The 15,871-nt window shown below is 46.0% G+C and overlaps 1 protein-coding gene across 2 annotated transcripts in view; it reads right to left on the bottom strand.

Moving 5' to 3' along the window:
• Window positions 1–14,357, bottom strand: part of LOC140716417 (uncharacterized) — an 89,678-nt gene extending 75,321 nt beyond the window's left edge. The window contains exons 1-2 of one of the 2 annotated variants that reach the window (XM_073029128.1): window positions 13,224–14,005; window positions 7,993–8,167 (exon numbers count right to left, since the gene is read on the bottom strand). The gene's annotated coding sequence lies outside the window, so the exon portion shown is untranslated. Of the gene's footprint in view, window positions 1–7,992; window positions 8,168–13,223; window positions 14,006–14,255 lie in introns of those variants that run through there. The other variant, XM_073029129.1, reaches the window with a different exon arrangement.
• Window positions 14,358–15,871: the final 1,514 nt, after the last annotated feature.

Here is a 15,871-nt window from a genome sequence, read left to right on the forward strand (position 1 = left end):
CGCTGCTTTCCTGTGACAGGGTTTCATGTAGATGTGCTCAGTGGTGGGGAGGGCTTTACTCATGACGCACTGGGCCGTATTCACTACTTTCTGTAGGATTTTCCATTCAAGGGCATTGGTGTTTCCATACCAGTCTATATACTCCCCACCACACATCTACAGAGGTTTGTCGAAGTTTTAGATGTTAGGCTGAAACTCCGCAAACTCCTAAGAAAGTAGAGGCAGGTCACCCTCCCCCTTTAGAGTGCCGTGGACCTGATCCAAGATGCCTTTGACCCTGGCACCTGGGAAGTGTCACTCTCACGTCCTCAGAATCTCCTGTCTGCTCCTCTAACAAAGGAATCCCCCATCACTACTGCACTCCTCTTTTCCCCACTTCCCTTCGGACCCACAAAGCCTGGTGATTGCAGCTTCCCTCTGGTAGGCTGTTCCCCCAACAGTATCCACCACAGGATACTTATTATTGAGGGGAATGGCCACAGGGGTGCTCTGCACCGGCTGCCCATTCCCTTCCCCTCTCCTGACAGTCACACAGCTACCTGTCCCCTGCAACTTAGGGGTGACTCCCTCCTGTCTATCACTTTCCCATCCTCCTGTAAGAGTCGATGGTCAACCAGCTGCAGCTCCAGTGCCTTCACATGATCTCTAATTAGCTGCAGCTCGATGCACTTCATGCACACGTACTTATCATGAAGGGTTATCATACAAGGAACGTTTGATGGCTCTGGGTCCATACTCGCTGCAATTCAGAAGGATGAGGGGGGATCTCACTGAAACCTTTTGAATGTTGAAAGGCCTGGACAGAGTAGATGTGGAAAGGATGTTTCCCAAGGGTGGGAGAGTCAAGGACAAGAGGGCACAGCCTCAGGGTAGAGGGGCGCCCTTTCAAAACAGAGCCGCGGACAAATTTCTTTAGCCAAAGGGTGGTGAATTTGTGGAATTTGTTGCCACATGCAGCTGTGGAGGCCGGGTCATTGGGTGTATTTAAGGCAGAGATAGGTTCTTGATTGGACATGGCATCAAAGGTTACAGGGAGAAGGCCGGGACCTGGGGTTGAAGAGAAAAACAAAAGGATCGGCCATGATTGAATGGCGAAGCAGACTTGATGGCCTAATTCTGCTCCTCTGTCTATGGTCTTATCCTGGGGAGGTCTGTCTGAGTTCTCAGATCTCACACAAAGAAAATAACACTAACCCTGGATCCATTCTCAAAACATGCTAACTATGCTAAATCATGCTTGACTAATCTGTTGGAGTTTTTCGAGGATGTAACCAGGAAGTTAGACGGGGGAGATCCAGTGGAAGTAGTGTACCTCGATTTTCAGAAGGCATTTGATAAGGTCCCACATAGGAGATTGGTGGGTAAAATCAAAGCTCAGGGCATCGGGGGGAAGACATTGACATGGATAGCAAACTGGTTGGCAGATAGAAAGCAAAGGGTAGCGGTGAATGGGTGTTTCTCAGAATGGCAGGTGGTGACTAGTGGGGTGCCACAGGGCTCGGTATTGGGACCACAGCTGTTTACAATTTACGTTAACGATTTGGATGAAGGCATTGAAAATAACATCAGCAAATTTGCTGATGATACTAAGCTGGGTGGCAGTGTGACATGTGATGAGGATGTTAGGAGAATTCAGGGTGACTTGGATAGGCTGGGTGAGTGGGCAGATACTTGGCAGATGACGTTTAATGTGAATAAGTGTGAAGTTATCCACTTTGGGAGTAAGAACAGGAAGGCAGATTATTATCTGAACGGTGTAGAGTTAGGTAAGGGAGAAATACAAAGAGATCTAGGAGTCCTTGTTCATCAGTCACTGAAGGTGAATGAGCAAGTGCAGCAGGCAGTGAAGAAGGCTAATGAAATGTTGGCCTTTATTACAAAGGGAATTGAGTACAAGAGCAAGGAAATCCTTTTGCATTTGTACAGGGCCATAGTGAGACCACACCTGGAGTAATGTGTACAGTTTTGGTCTCCAGGGTTAAGGAAGGACATCCTGGCTGTACAGGAAGTGCAGCGTAGATTCACAAGGTTAATTCCTGGAATGTCCAGACTGTCTTACGCAGAGAGGTTAGAGAGACTGGGCTTGTACACGCTGGAATTAAGGAGATTGAGAGGGGATCTGATTGCAACATTTAAGATTATTAAGGGATTGGACAAGATAGAGGCAGGAAATATGTTCCAGATGCTGGGAGAGTCCAGTACCAGAGGGCATGGTTTGAGAATAAGGGGTAGATCATTTAGGACAGAGTTAAGGAAAAACTTCTTCTCCCAGAGAGTTGTAGGGGGTCTGGAATGCACTGCCTTGGAAGGTAGTGGAGGCCAATTCTCTGGATGCTTTCAAGAAGGAGCTAGATAGGTATCTTATGGATAGGGGAATCAAGGGATATGGGGACAAGGCAGGAACTAGGTATTGATAGTAGATGATCAGCCATGATCTCAAAATGGCCGTGCAGGCTCGAAGGGCCGAATGGTCTACTTCTGCACCTATTGTTTATTGTCTATGTACTAGAGGACAAAGAAAATGAAAAGAACTTCCTAGAAACTTACTTAGAACCTCTGCCTGTTCTCACCGAAACCTGTTGAGCCAAAGCCTCCCACTCTAACCCAGGCCCACTCAAACATTGGCTGTTCCATTACACCTCGCTTCTTTTTATTGCCCCTTGCAAAGTTACTAATCTCCTCTCAGCAGACAAGTACCAACAGGCCCCGCTCCCTTCTTTGAAACTGCATGTAAGTGCAACAAGAAAACGTTTCCACCTCTCTCTGCGATCTCCTGTTCAGCAGACAAGTACACTTAAAAAGAAGTTTGGAAAGGTACATGGATGAGGAGCAAGAAGGACCATGGTCCAGGTACAGGTAGGTGCAGCTTTTTTTCCACAGTCTGGCCAAAGGGTTTTGGACTGTACTTTTCTCATCCCTTTGCAGTGCCAGAGAGAAGCAAGGGCTATATTTCATTAGGAGATTTGGAATGAAAACGTCAACTGAACTCTTTTCCATTGATGCTGCCTGGCCTGCTGAGTTCCTCCAGCATTTTGTGTGTTGCTCGGATTTCCAGCAGCTGCAGATTTTCTCTTGCTGGTAGATGGGATGAGGCAGAAGACCAGGATGGCATTGACTGGATGGGCCGAAGGGCCTGTGTCCATGCTATATTGCTCTGTGATTATCTTGCCTCTGTGTCAGGCTTGGGGGCTTGTGTCCAGCTCCAGAGACTTGAGCACAAGACTGGACAGAGAGGTCAATGAGTTCACATTCAGATCACCGATCACCACGTAAGATTGGAAATCCCCGGGCACAAACTTCTGAAATCCTCTGCCCAAGATCGCAATGGTGGTGGAGTCACAGGTGATATGACAACACCTTTGGGCCATAAGGGAGTCGAGGAAGTGGACTTCTGTCCTACATGGAAAATCAGCCTGATGATGAACAAGTGATCTGTTCATCTTTGGGGAAGCAAAAATAACTGGCCAGGACATGGATACAAATATACGGCTCTTCTCCCAAACACCGGCATGGAAGTGCAGTGTTCTGATGACCTAGCCGCGGTGAGGTCTGGCCCCTCCACCTGTCCCACAGGTGACACACGATGGTAGCAGAGAAGCAAGGACACGATGATATGAGGCGATATTTCATTCGGAGATTTGGTAGGTTATCAAAGACTCCAGCGAAGTTCTACACATGTACCATGAAGAGCATTCTAACTTCTAAGATCAGTGTCCGGTATGGGAGGGGCACTGCAAAGGAATGAAAGAAGCTGCAGAGAGCTGGAAGCTCAGGCAACTCCATCATGGGCACCAGTCTTCCCACCACTGAGGACATCTTCAAGAAGCAAGCCTTCAAAAAGGTGGCATCCATCATTCAGGACCCCCATCGCCCAGGACATGCCCCCTTCTCATTGCCACCATCATGGAGGCACAGGAGCCTGAAGACACACACTCACTCAACATCTTAGAAACTGCTTCTCCCCTACCATTAGAGTTCTGAATGGACAGTGAACCCATGAACACTACCTCACTACTTTTGCACTGCTTATTTATTTTTTTTTAAATTCTCATTGTACGTTTGTAATTTAGGATATATTTATGTACCACACTGTACTGCTGCCACAAAATAACAAGATTTCCCAACATATATTAGTGATAATAAACCTGATTCTGAAATCCTTACAAATCATTACTGGGCCTCAGCTGGTCCATCAGGAAGGACATCGAGGGATCCGAGAGACTGTAATACAACTGTAATGCCACGGGGATCATGATTATCTGGAGTGCCTGGAGCAGTCAGTGAGATTCTGTGCCAACTGTAATGCCAATCCAAATTAATCCCATCAGCTTGTGATCCATTGATCCCGTTCCCTAAGCACAAAGTACCCTGCAGATGCTGGGGTCAAAGCAACACGTACAACAAGCTGGTGGAACTCAGCAGGTCGGGCAGCATCCGTGGAAGTGAGCAGTCGACGTTTCGGGCCGAGACCCTTCGTCAGGACCCCATCCCCTGCCTTTCACGTTGAACCTTGACCATGAAGTCTCAGCGGCTACTTTATTAGGTAGAGGAGGTCGAGGAGACATTGTGAGTAACTGCAGCATTCTATACTGAAATTCTTTTGCAATACCTTCCGTCAGCTTAACTGCTCGCTGTACCTGCACACTCACTTTCAGCGACTAGTGTACAAAGCTCCCAGGTCTCTCTGAACACCCTCACTCTGAATCTGTAGCCATTTAAAAAGTAATCCACTGCTCTGGTTATTTCACTGGATGAGCTCACTTAGAGCCAGAGTCGTAGACTTCTCCATGCGGTATTTCATTTCCCACCCACTAAGGGTAGCACCTCTGGTGAAGGGGCTTGTCGTGTCCATTCTGGGGCAGCTCGCTCACCTCTGGTCCCCACTGGACACTCAGTGGCTCCAAGTAGCTGGTTGCATGCGACACTGCCCCCACATGCAGGCTAAACCAGGTGAGCGCAGGCGCAGGCCTCATACCCTGGCAAGAAAGGTTGTGTCTATCCTAGTACGTGAAGTCAGCTGTGGTGGGTTAGATGGGGGAGATCAACACTGAGGTCCAATGACCAGAAAGTTAGTTCTGCAATGCTTTGTGGAGACCGACAGGCTTGACAAGGTCCAGAAGCAGTCATGACATCCACCACAACCAAGTGTAACGCCCTGGTTCACATCTTTACTGCTATGCAGTAGGCATTTCATTTAGCAGCTCTGTAAGAGCGGCCTGTTTGGATTGTTGGCGATGAGGGACGATGTGGAATGTGTGCCAGCCAATCAGCGGGAGGTTTTCTTGCTGAGGGACAATACGGTTGGTCTTGGGCTTCCGTTCAGTGGGAGATGGAGAGGAAAGACGTTGAGGAGAACTGGTTGTAGCGTATGACCCAGTGGGAGGCCAGTTTGGTCGAGACGGATTACGAGCGACGTTCGGAAGGTGGTGCGTGCTTTCACGTTGACCGAGGGCCCAGCGCGTGAGTGACCGAGAAGTTCAAGATGAGCTCCAGCTTGTGCACATTTGACTGTTTAATAACTTTTTGTTATTTCTTACTAACCCCTTTGGTTAAGATTCATAAATATAATTCCTGTAGCCGTATGCAATGTACTGTCTGTTATTTCAGGGCACTAACAGGGTTGAAAATTACACAGCATCCACACGAACCAGAGCTTGGGGTGGGACGAGCCGTCTCAATCTCACGGGTTTGGCAGGACTTGAGAGCGTCTTCCCTAGACTTACGCTGCCAAGGAAACCAGGGCGTTTCATAAGGAAAACCCCAGTTGTGATGACTGCATTACCAGGCCTGGACCTCTGAGCTGGAAGGAGTGGAACTGCCCAGTGCTGAAGTTCTTCCACTTTAAAAACTCTTCTGCACAGGTTTCACTGACGGATAACCTATCGATCCTGACTCTGCACTTAGTGACTTTCTGTGTCCTTGCGACAACAACAATCATCCAGTTCCGCACCATCAGCAACTGTACATACAGGTCACTTGGCCCCAAATCACTGACCATGGCTTGTGAACTTCTGGAACCCTGCATCAATCCTTACAGCTTTCAAACCAAGAAATAACCTGCTTATTCCTCATCTTTTGATCTATTTTTATTACGCAGTCCTCAATTCACACCAGTATAATATCGCCAACCCCTAGTTTTGACTTCTTTTGCTGATACAGCATGTTAACAAACTCTTCCAGCCCAATGAACCCAATTACACCGATGTGCCTAATTAACTTACAGGACTGGATATCTTTGGAAAGTGGGAGGAGACCGGAGCGCCCGTTGGAAACCCACAGGTCATGGGGAGAATATAAACACCATGCAGACAGTGGCGGAAATTGAACCCGGATCATCGGCGCTGTAACTGTGTTACAGTAACCACTACATAACTTTGTGTGGCACCTTTCAAAGTCCTTCTGAGAGTGCTATAGACTATATCCACCCTTTTCTCATCACAACGCTAACAAAACTAGACTGTCAATCACCAGTTTCTCATCATTAATCTATGTGAGAGCCATTGAGAGAGACAGTACAGCGAAAGGCTCTTTTACCCAAATACATGCCAACTAGATACAGTAATGTGCAAAAGTCATAAACACATTTTTAAAAAATCGTGTACAGCGAAGGTTTTTGAGCAGCGGCGAATCAGAGACCAGAAGTGTGAGAAGGCGTAGCTCACAGGCTCGCCAATGGAGTAGAAAAGGCCGTGGTGCATATCAGCTCAAGTTTAACATCTAAGAGAAGTTTGGGTAGGTACGTGGATGGTAGGGGTATGAAGGGCTATGATCTCTGTGCTGGTCAATGGCAGTTTAAATGGTTCGTCACAGATTAGATGGCCTGTTTCTGTTATGTACTTTTGTGTACCTCTAAAGATGCTTTCAAAAACAATGAAATGAAAATCATAGAACATAGAAATCTACAGCACATTACAGGCCCTTCGGCCCACAATGTTGTGCTAACCATGTAACCTACTCTAGAAACTGCCTAGAATTGCCCTATCGCATTGCCCTCTATTTTTCCAAGCTCCATGTACCAGGAGTCTCTAAAAAGACCCCATTGTATCCATCGCCATCAGCCCATTCCACACACCCACCACTCTCTGAGTAAAAAGCTTACCCCTGACATCCCCTCTGTACCTACTTCCAAGCAGCTTAAAGCACCTAAGTCTTGTGGCCTTTGAACTGTTTATTGCTCTGGGACAATCTTATCAGAGCAACTGAACGTGGACACAAGGAGCTTCAGGTAATGACTCACTAAACCCGAGACAACTCTCAGACGAGTGGCTATTTACTATGTAACATGCCAGACCTACCAAAGAACCAATCTATAATTTCGTTAGACTCTGTCTAGGTCACCTACTTTAACTAGTTTGGACCAGTTGTATTTGAAAGGCTGGGGTGGGCAGAACCATGAAACAATTTTGGTTGTCACCCTGGACGAGAACCAGCAAGAAGGTGACCCGGGTAGGTCAGGTGACCTTGAGCCAATGGGATGGAGATCCACCAGTTCAATTGATGAGCAACACTGTAAGAGTCAGGAGCTCCAAATATGTAGCGGAGATAGCTCTCCAGCAACCAGAGACCAACCATCGCGGATACCGAGGACCCCATGGACACGTGGAGATCGGAACCGCGAGGACCACCTGGGCAGTGTAGACTCCTTTGCTGGGAAATACCTCTTCTCTTCATTGACTGTTCATGGGGAGGTCAGGGATTCTAGTAGGGTACACACAGGTAGTAGTTTGTGAACCCACGTGCCTTTTAGTTGAGACAATTAAAGTTACTTGTCAGTAAATACAGGTTCTCTGCACCTCATTTATCATTATTACAAGGGGTGATCCTTGTAACAGCCTCCTGTCCTCCTCTATCAGATTTCCTCTTCTCCAGCCCTTTATCTCTTTCACCCATCAACTTCCCAGCTCTTTACTTCACCCCCCTCTCCCAGTTTCACCCCTCACCTACCACTTTGTACTTCTACCTCCCCTCCCCTCCTCACTCCCGACTTCTCACCTTATCTTCCAGTCCTGGAGAAGGGTCTCAGCCCGAACCGTCAACTGTTCACCCTTTCCCATAAGTGCTGCCCGGCCTGCCGAGTTCCTCCAGCGTTTCGCCTGCGTTGCTTTGGATTTCCGGCATCTGCAGACCTTCTCATGTTGGTGAAAATTTGCTCTTTTCTACTGACACACTAATGCAGAAGACAAAATAAAACAAACACCCAAAGCAAAATTTATATTAAAGAATATAGGGTCCGTACCACTTTAGCACAGTACTGTACATTAAATCTACATCAATTCTGCGGTATTCTCCACGCTGGCTTATCCAGACCTTGGAGTGATTTACAGTGGTCAGTTCATTTACAGTGGTCAGTTCATCTGCTGAAGGGAAAAAGGCAATTGTCTTTGCATCATCTGTTATAATCAGCAGCTAGATCAGATTTATTTTCTTTACTGGGAGTGTAACTCGATTGCTCTCTGTCCCAGCTCAGGCCGCTGTCTGTCCAGGTTTGGGTAGGGAGAGCTCGGCAGGGCCTGGGAGCCTCAGCACCGGCTCCAGTTCATCTGCCTGGGCACCGTGCGATCAACAGCAGATCTGTTGGCCATATTTCCACACACGCGAGCGCCGCCAATACGCGTATGCCGCCACACACATTTCAGGCCGGCAGCGGCTCAGGTCGGAGTGTCCCGGGGTGGGTGGTGAGAGATGGGGGGGGGGGGGGGGGAGGGTAGAGGGTTCAACCTCACCTGGGTGACCCGCACTGTTTGTGGTACATGTACTGGCTGTTTCCAGCCGTCGGGGACGACTTCTTTGTCTAGTGACGTTTAATGGCGATTGGGAACTGGTAATGGCAGTGCGCATTCCCAACACCTAATAAACACCGAACACCTCTCCCAGAAAGTCTTCCACCACCGTCCGCTTTCACATTTTTGACATTACAAGCCCACACAGTACTATGAGCATTAAACCCCTCCCCCCACTATGTGAGCAAGCTCTCTCTCCCCCCATCCAAACTGTTTTACGGGAGCACCATTGACAGCGTCCTGACAAGTTGCATCTCCGTCTGGCTTGGGAGCAGCCGAGCATCGGAGCAGAAGTCCCCACAAAGGACTGTGAGAACAGCTGAGAGGATCACAGTGGTCTCCCTACCATTCGTCAGGGACATTTATCAGGATCACTGCGTACACAAGGCCTTTACTGTTATCAAGGATCCCACTCACCCATCCAGCATCCTCCTTGACATTCTACCAGGCAGGAGACTACGATGCATAAAAATAAGAACGGTCACGATGGAAACAGTTTTATCCCTCAGGCCATTAGACTTCTGAACTTCCTACCACATCGTATTCAATGTGTCACTGGTTAAGCTGTTCTGCATCTTGCAATATTTAATATTAATGTGCTTTAGTTTGTTAGTTATGTGTGATTCATCTGTAGATTTTATCCTTACTTTAATAAGTTACTGTGTGTTACGTGTACTACTGTGCTTTACACCCTGGCTCAGAGAAACCCTGTCTCGTTTCTATATACATTATATGGTTAGCTGAAGCATTTGTGGCAAGTCTTCCAGCTATCCAGTCATCTTCGGAACCCGATCGGACCTCCTAAAATGGTGGATAAGTACTTCTCGTAGTAAAATTACTTTTTCTGGACTCAGACTTTACTTGAATCACTCAGACATTATTCATTGAAACTCTAAGGGCTGTTGACAATGTCTCCCTGGATTTGGTGTGTCTTTTTTAAATAGACATTCTGTGCTTAACGTTTCCCTATGGACGTTTAATTAGTACTTGTGTAATCTATTTTATTCTTGTATAACTTTATCTATAGAGTTCTACAACTGACTCTAACTTGTTTTGGAGGTTTGAAGTCTTTAGTGAAGGCCTCCCTGTTTGTTGGTTCACAGTTTAATTGTGGATTTATTTTTTTCTTTTTATTTTAATTTATTTATTATTATTTTTCTTTTCTTCACCCTTTTTTCTAATCTCTGATTTTTGTTTTCTCCTCTCTGTAAATGGTTGATAAGTACTCTTCTTGAATGTATAATTTTCCCCTTCCTCCCCTTCTTTTTTCCCCTTTCTCTTACTTCATTCTTCTATAATTTTTTGCGGATAGGTTAGTTTTGGTTTTCTTCCGATTTTCTCTGTATTAAGTTTTATATTTCTGCAGAAGATGTTCTAATTTGTAGTTATGTTTTCTAGTGCATAAACTAGTTACTATTTGCTATAGTATTTATACAGAACTGCTGTTAATGACACAGATCTGGAAGTTGTATTTGGGTTAATTTTTTTTGGTAGAGCTAGCTGCTTTTTTTTGGTAGCCGTCTAGTTTTGGGTTGTATGGGTGGGGTGAATTTTCCAGTTCCAACATCATTCACTGTATTTATTGTTTTTCTTTATTGCTCAGGACATGTTTATGTTTTGATCTTACGAATCTATGTTTACATCTCTGCTCCCAGACTGCTATTGTACTGCTTGACTTTTTATATGCCTGCTGCCTTTTATGCATTAGTAATTGATAATGGTTAGTGCACTTAAATTCTTGAGCTGGAATGTAAAGGGATTGAATCACCCTGTTAAAAGGAGGAAGGTATTCTCACATATTAAACAACTCAAAGCTGACATTGCTTTTCTTCAAGAAACTCATATTCGTTGTTTTGATAACTCCCGGCTTCTGTCAAAGTGGGCGGGTCAACATTTTCAAATTCATTATTCAGTTCTTAATTCGGATCTAAAGTTCCATAAGGTCTAGGGACCTTTTATCGAGTACTTTCATAACCTTCCTCTTGACTAGGGTTCTTTTTTTGTTCTTTTTTTTCTGGTAGTAGGCATTATTATCCTCTGTTGCTAAGTGTATTCACAGTCTGGGAGTTTGAATGTCCTGATTTATACTCTCTATATTGTGTTGTGGTTGGTCTGGAGTTGTTTTTTTTTTGTGTTGTGGGGCTTGGGGAGGATACTAAGTTTACTTGTCTTCAATTTAGGTGCTTTTTTGTCAAATTCTCTTCCTTTGTAGCATATTGTCATTGTATGCTTAATTTTGCACTGTATTAAAGTTCCTCATTGGGATTTGGGGTTTTTAATTTGTAAAATGTATAGAAAAACTATTTAAAAAATTTTTAAAAAAATAAAAATACATTATATGGTTATATATGTTACATATTTGTATACTATTAAGGGACAATAGACTTGCGTGTCGCATTGGCACTCACGCTTTCTAATATAACAAGTGTTAAACTTTCACAAAGGTTAGAAAAATGTATTACCTGTACTTTGTAAACACAAGGGATTCCGCAGATGCTGGAAATCCAGAGTAGCACACACAAAATGCTGGAGGAACTCAGCAAGTCAGACAGCATCTGTGGAAATGAATGAATAGTCGACATTTCGAGCTACAACCTTTCTTCAGGACTGGAAAGGAAGGGGGAAGACTTCCCAGTCTTGGCCCAAAACGTCAACCGTTTACTCTTTTCCCTAGATGTTGTCTGGCCTGCTGAGTTCCTCCAGCATTGTGACTGTGTTTATCTCTACCTCACTATTCTTTCTCCAAATTTCAACTACAATTGACTCACAGACAACTCCAATTTCCATTACACTATGTGCTACCCCATTCTGAACAAAGGTAGCCCCTCCTCCTTGTAAGCATTTTCCAATCATGTCTTATATCAGCATAACCTTCCATCTTAAAACTTAGACAAGATTTCAACCAGAATTTCTGTACACATACAACATCAGGTTTATTTGGTAACTCTTCACAAATTTATTAAATTCTTGACCATTAGCTAACAGGCTTCTAGCATTCTATTGCAGGATTTAAAAATCCCTTCTTTGAAGGCAAAATATTATTTACCCCTCCTTGTAAAGCACCGTTAATAATTTCCAGAGTTAAGTTTTTATCTCTGGATATTTCTCTGAAGCTTTTAATATATTTTTATTTTTTTCTCTCCTACTTTTGTGCTGTACAATTTGCCACATCTGCCATGAAAATGACAAACTTTAGTTTATCAACAATCAATACACTTACTCAATGTTATACAATCCTTAGAACACCTGGAGAATAAAGATGCATATGTAAGGCTCTTTTTCATTGACTACAGCTCTGTCTTTAATACCATCATTCCAAATAAACTGATTCCTAAGCTCCGGAACCTGGGGCTTAGCACTCAGATCTGCAGCTGAATCTTCAACTTCCTCACAGACAGGACCCAGGCTGTAAAAATAGAGGACAAGCTCTCCTCTACAATCACTCTGAGCACCCGTGTCCCACAAGGCTGTGTACTCAGCCCCCTGCTGTACTCATTGTACACCCATGATTGTGTAGCCAAGTTTCCATCGAACTCAATATATAAGTTTGCTGATGACACCACAATTGTAGGCCGTATCTTGGGTAATGATGAGTCTGAGTACAGAGAGGAAATTAAGAACCTGGTGGCATGGTGCGAAGACAATAACCTATCCCTCAACGTCAGCAAGGCGAAGGAATTGGTTGTTGACTTCAGAATGAGTAGTGGACCGCACGACCATCTACATCGGTGGTGCGCAGGTGGAACAGGTCAAAAGCTTTAAGTTCCTCAGGGTGAATATCACAAATAACCTGACTTGGTCTAACCAAGCAGAGTCCACTGCCAAGAAGGCCCACCAGCGCCTTTACTTTCTGAGAAAGCTGAAGAAATTTGGCCTGTCCCCTAAAACCCTCACTAATTTTTATAGGTGCACCATAGAAAGCATTCTTCTAGGGTGCATCACAACCTGGTATGGAAATTGTCCTGTCCAAGACTGGAAGAAGCTGCAGAAGATCGCGAACATAGCCCAGACCATCACACAAACCAATCTTCCATCCTTGGACTCACTTTACACCGCACGCTGTCGGAGCAGTGCTGCCAGGATAATCAAGGACATGACCCACCCAGCCAACACACTTTTTGCCCCTCTTCCCTCTAGGAGAAGGTTCAGGAGCATGAAGATTCATACGGCCAGATTTGGGAACAGCTTCTTTCCAACTGTGATAAGACTGCTGAACGGATCCTGACCCGGATCTGGGCCATACCTTCCAAATACCCAGACCTGACTTGCACTACCTTACTTTCCCTTTTCTATTTTCTAATTATGATTTATAATTAAATTTTTTATTATATTTAATTTGATTTGTACTTCAGGGAGCGCGAAGCGCAGAAACAAATATCGCTGTGATGATTGTACGCTCTAGTATCAATTGTTTGGTGACAAAGTAAAGTAAGCAAATCGTACATTTTACACACTGACTTCAATCCATCTGTAATCTGGACATTACTGGGTTTTCTTCTGGACAGTAATAGGCTCTTTTGACACAGTTTTCTGTTCTTTTTGAAGGACCAATTCCAACTGAACACAGAATCACCGCTTTCTTACATACAGGGCACCCTGCACAAGAGGAATTATGGTCCCCTCCACAATTGCCACACTTTGGCCCAACACCTTCTCCACAATTGCCATAATCATGTTCTCCACCACATCTACTACCCTGCTGACTGCCCCAAGACCAAACTCCTGGCACTAAAAACATCTCCGGGGAGGGGGGGGGGCGGCACATAGACTCAAACTCATCTAACCTAAAGTAACCTCATCCAGCAACTCTCTTCCATCAAATGCAATCAACACTGATAAGCTTTCTATACTTACTCCACCACGAAATCCATTTAGCGTCCACCCAGCTAAACTATCTGTAACTTGGTTCTTGGATTCCTGTGATTGCAGTCCCCAAATCCACTGTCACAATTCCTTGCTGTTACTTTCCCCACTGCTTTTAATGCCTATCACCTTTACACTAAGAGTGCCCCATCTATTAAAGCGCCCCCCAATAAAATCCTTCGTACATCTAATCGAAACTCAGCAGTAACTTAAACTCTTCTTTACTTTTTTAAAAAATTTAAACCCTCTCTACTGTCTTTACTGGACGATAAGCCACTACAAATCGCCGCTTATTTTTCCTTTTTCCCCAGAAACCTGCCATTCGCCTTCCTGCATCCAACTCCTCACCCAGTACCACCGCCCGTTCGCTACCCCCGTCCTCTTCCCCTCCTGACACCTCTACCCACCCCGCTCCTGCTGAAAGTCAACCCAGGATCTTCTAACTCCAACAACAACCCCCCACCACCCTCTTCCTGCTAAAGTTTAATGGTTGACAGACCGAGATAAGGGGCATCACATGAGTGTGGAGCGAGCAACCCACTCCAATTGCCCCTCCGCCAAGGGGAAGGACCCGCAAATGGTGTCGGAAGTCACACGGCAGTGATCTCCTACCCGCCGCCGCCGCCGCCGGGGCGGCCCCCCGGTGCCGATCAACGCCGCGGCCCGGCCTTCGGCTCCGAACCGCCGCCGAACTTCCGCCAGTGCCCAGCAACGCCGCGTCTGACGTCACGCCCATGCGCTCTGGGCCCCCGGAGTCCCGGGGGCGCGCCCGCCTCCGCCTCCGCCGCTCCCGCGGGCCGGAGGAATAGATCGGCAGCAAAGCGGAGACGCGACAGATTCTGTAGATGCTGGAGCACGCAGAAGATGCTGCAGGAATCCAGCATCTGTGGAGGGTGGAGGGCCGAGACCCTCATCGGGACCGGAGTGGGAGTGGGAGTGGGCAGAAGCCAGAATACGAAGGTGGGGGACGGGGAGGGTCACTGAGGGGTAGCAGTGAGAGAGAGGGTCTCCCTGAATTTCCCTCCATAGCCTCTGCCCGAGCTGTTGTTTGCAGTGTCGACAGACAGCCTCCTGCATGAAAGGATCTGTAATGTTGACTGGGGAGAAATAGATCTCCATCTCTGGTTGGCATATTTGGGGGTGATTGGTGATGCACCATCAATAACTCTGAGACGTGGGTTAAGGTAGGCTTTTATTGGCTGGAAGAAAACACAAGCAGCAAGCGACCATCACACAACGTCCTGGAGACTGAGGAAGGGTCTGTGCCTCCAATCGCCTTTATACCGGGGTCCGTGGGAGGAGCCACAGGAGCAGTCAGCAGGGGGTCGTGTCCAGACAGGTATATGTAGTTCACCACAATTGGTGTCTACCTGAGGGAGCAACCCTCCAGCACAAAATGCTGGAGGAACTCAGCAGGTCAGGCAGTGTCCATGCAAATGAATAAACAGTGGATGTTTCGGGCCCAGGCCCTTCTTCAGGGCTGGGAAGGAAGGGGAAATACATCACGGTAAAGAGGTGGGTGGATGGATCTATACAAGGAGTCTTCATCTTCTCAGTCTTATAGGGCAAGGTAGTTGGTGGAAAAGACCACTGACAGTGAGCTTTGGATTATTTTAAGAGTCTGGTCTGATGTGATGACGTAGTTACGTGTACTTCTTTTACCACACTTATTTGGTCCAGTGTTTGGATTACAATAGGTGATTTGTTACTGTTTTTCATAAGCAAAAAAGGCCCCATGTCGTTTCATTTGTGAAAACCTACATTGGTGACCCTGATGCTCTAGGATGATTCTAGAGTTACTGAATATGTTGGCCAATGTAGTTGCTTTGAAACTGATGGGAGTTTTGGGGGCAAAATGCCGTCGCTTGGTTTTTACAAGCCGAGGCCCAATTTGGGCTGAGAGAAGTCTCCGCCAACAACACCAAATTTTTCTACGTGGTAGTGTCGCTCAGCAACCCCACGGCTGTGAGAGTGGTGGGTCCACTTGAACACCCGCCTGAACACAATAAATACCGATCACTGAAAACTCATCTTTAACAGACTTTTGGACTATTGGAGTTGCTCTCCTTGCCTGACCTCAGCAATACTAAACCGTCAAAACTAATGGACCACATGCTGTCTCTCCTGGAAATCACCATCTTTGTCTCATTTTAAAAAGAACTCTTTGTGCAGCAAATGCCTGATCAAGTTTGCATAGCCCTCGTTAATGCCCCCGTGAAGGACTATAG

The sequence above is a fragment of the Hemitrygon akajei genome, chromosome 25 (genome assembly GCF_048418815.1).
Source record: "Hemitrygon akajei chromosome 25, sHemAka1.3, whole genome shotgun sequence".
Lineage (NCBI taxonomy): Eukaryota > Metazoa > Chordata > Chondrichthyes > Myliobatiformes > Dasyatidae > Hemitrygon > Hemitrygon akajei.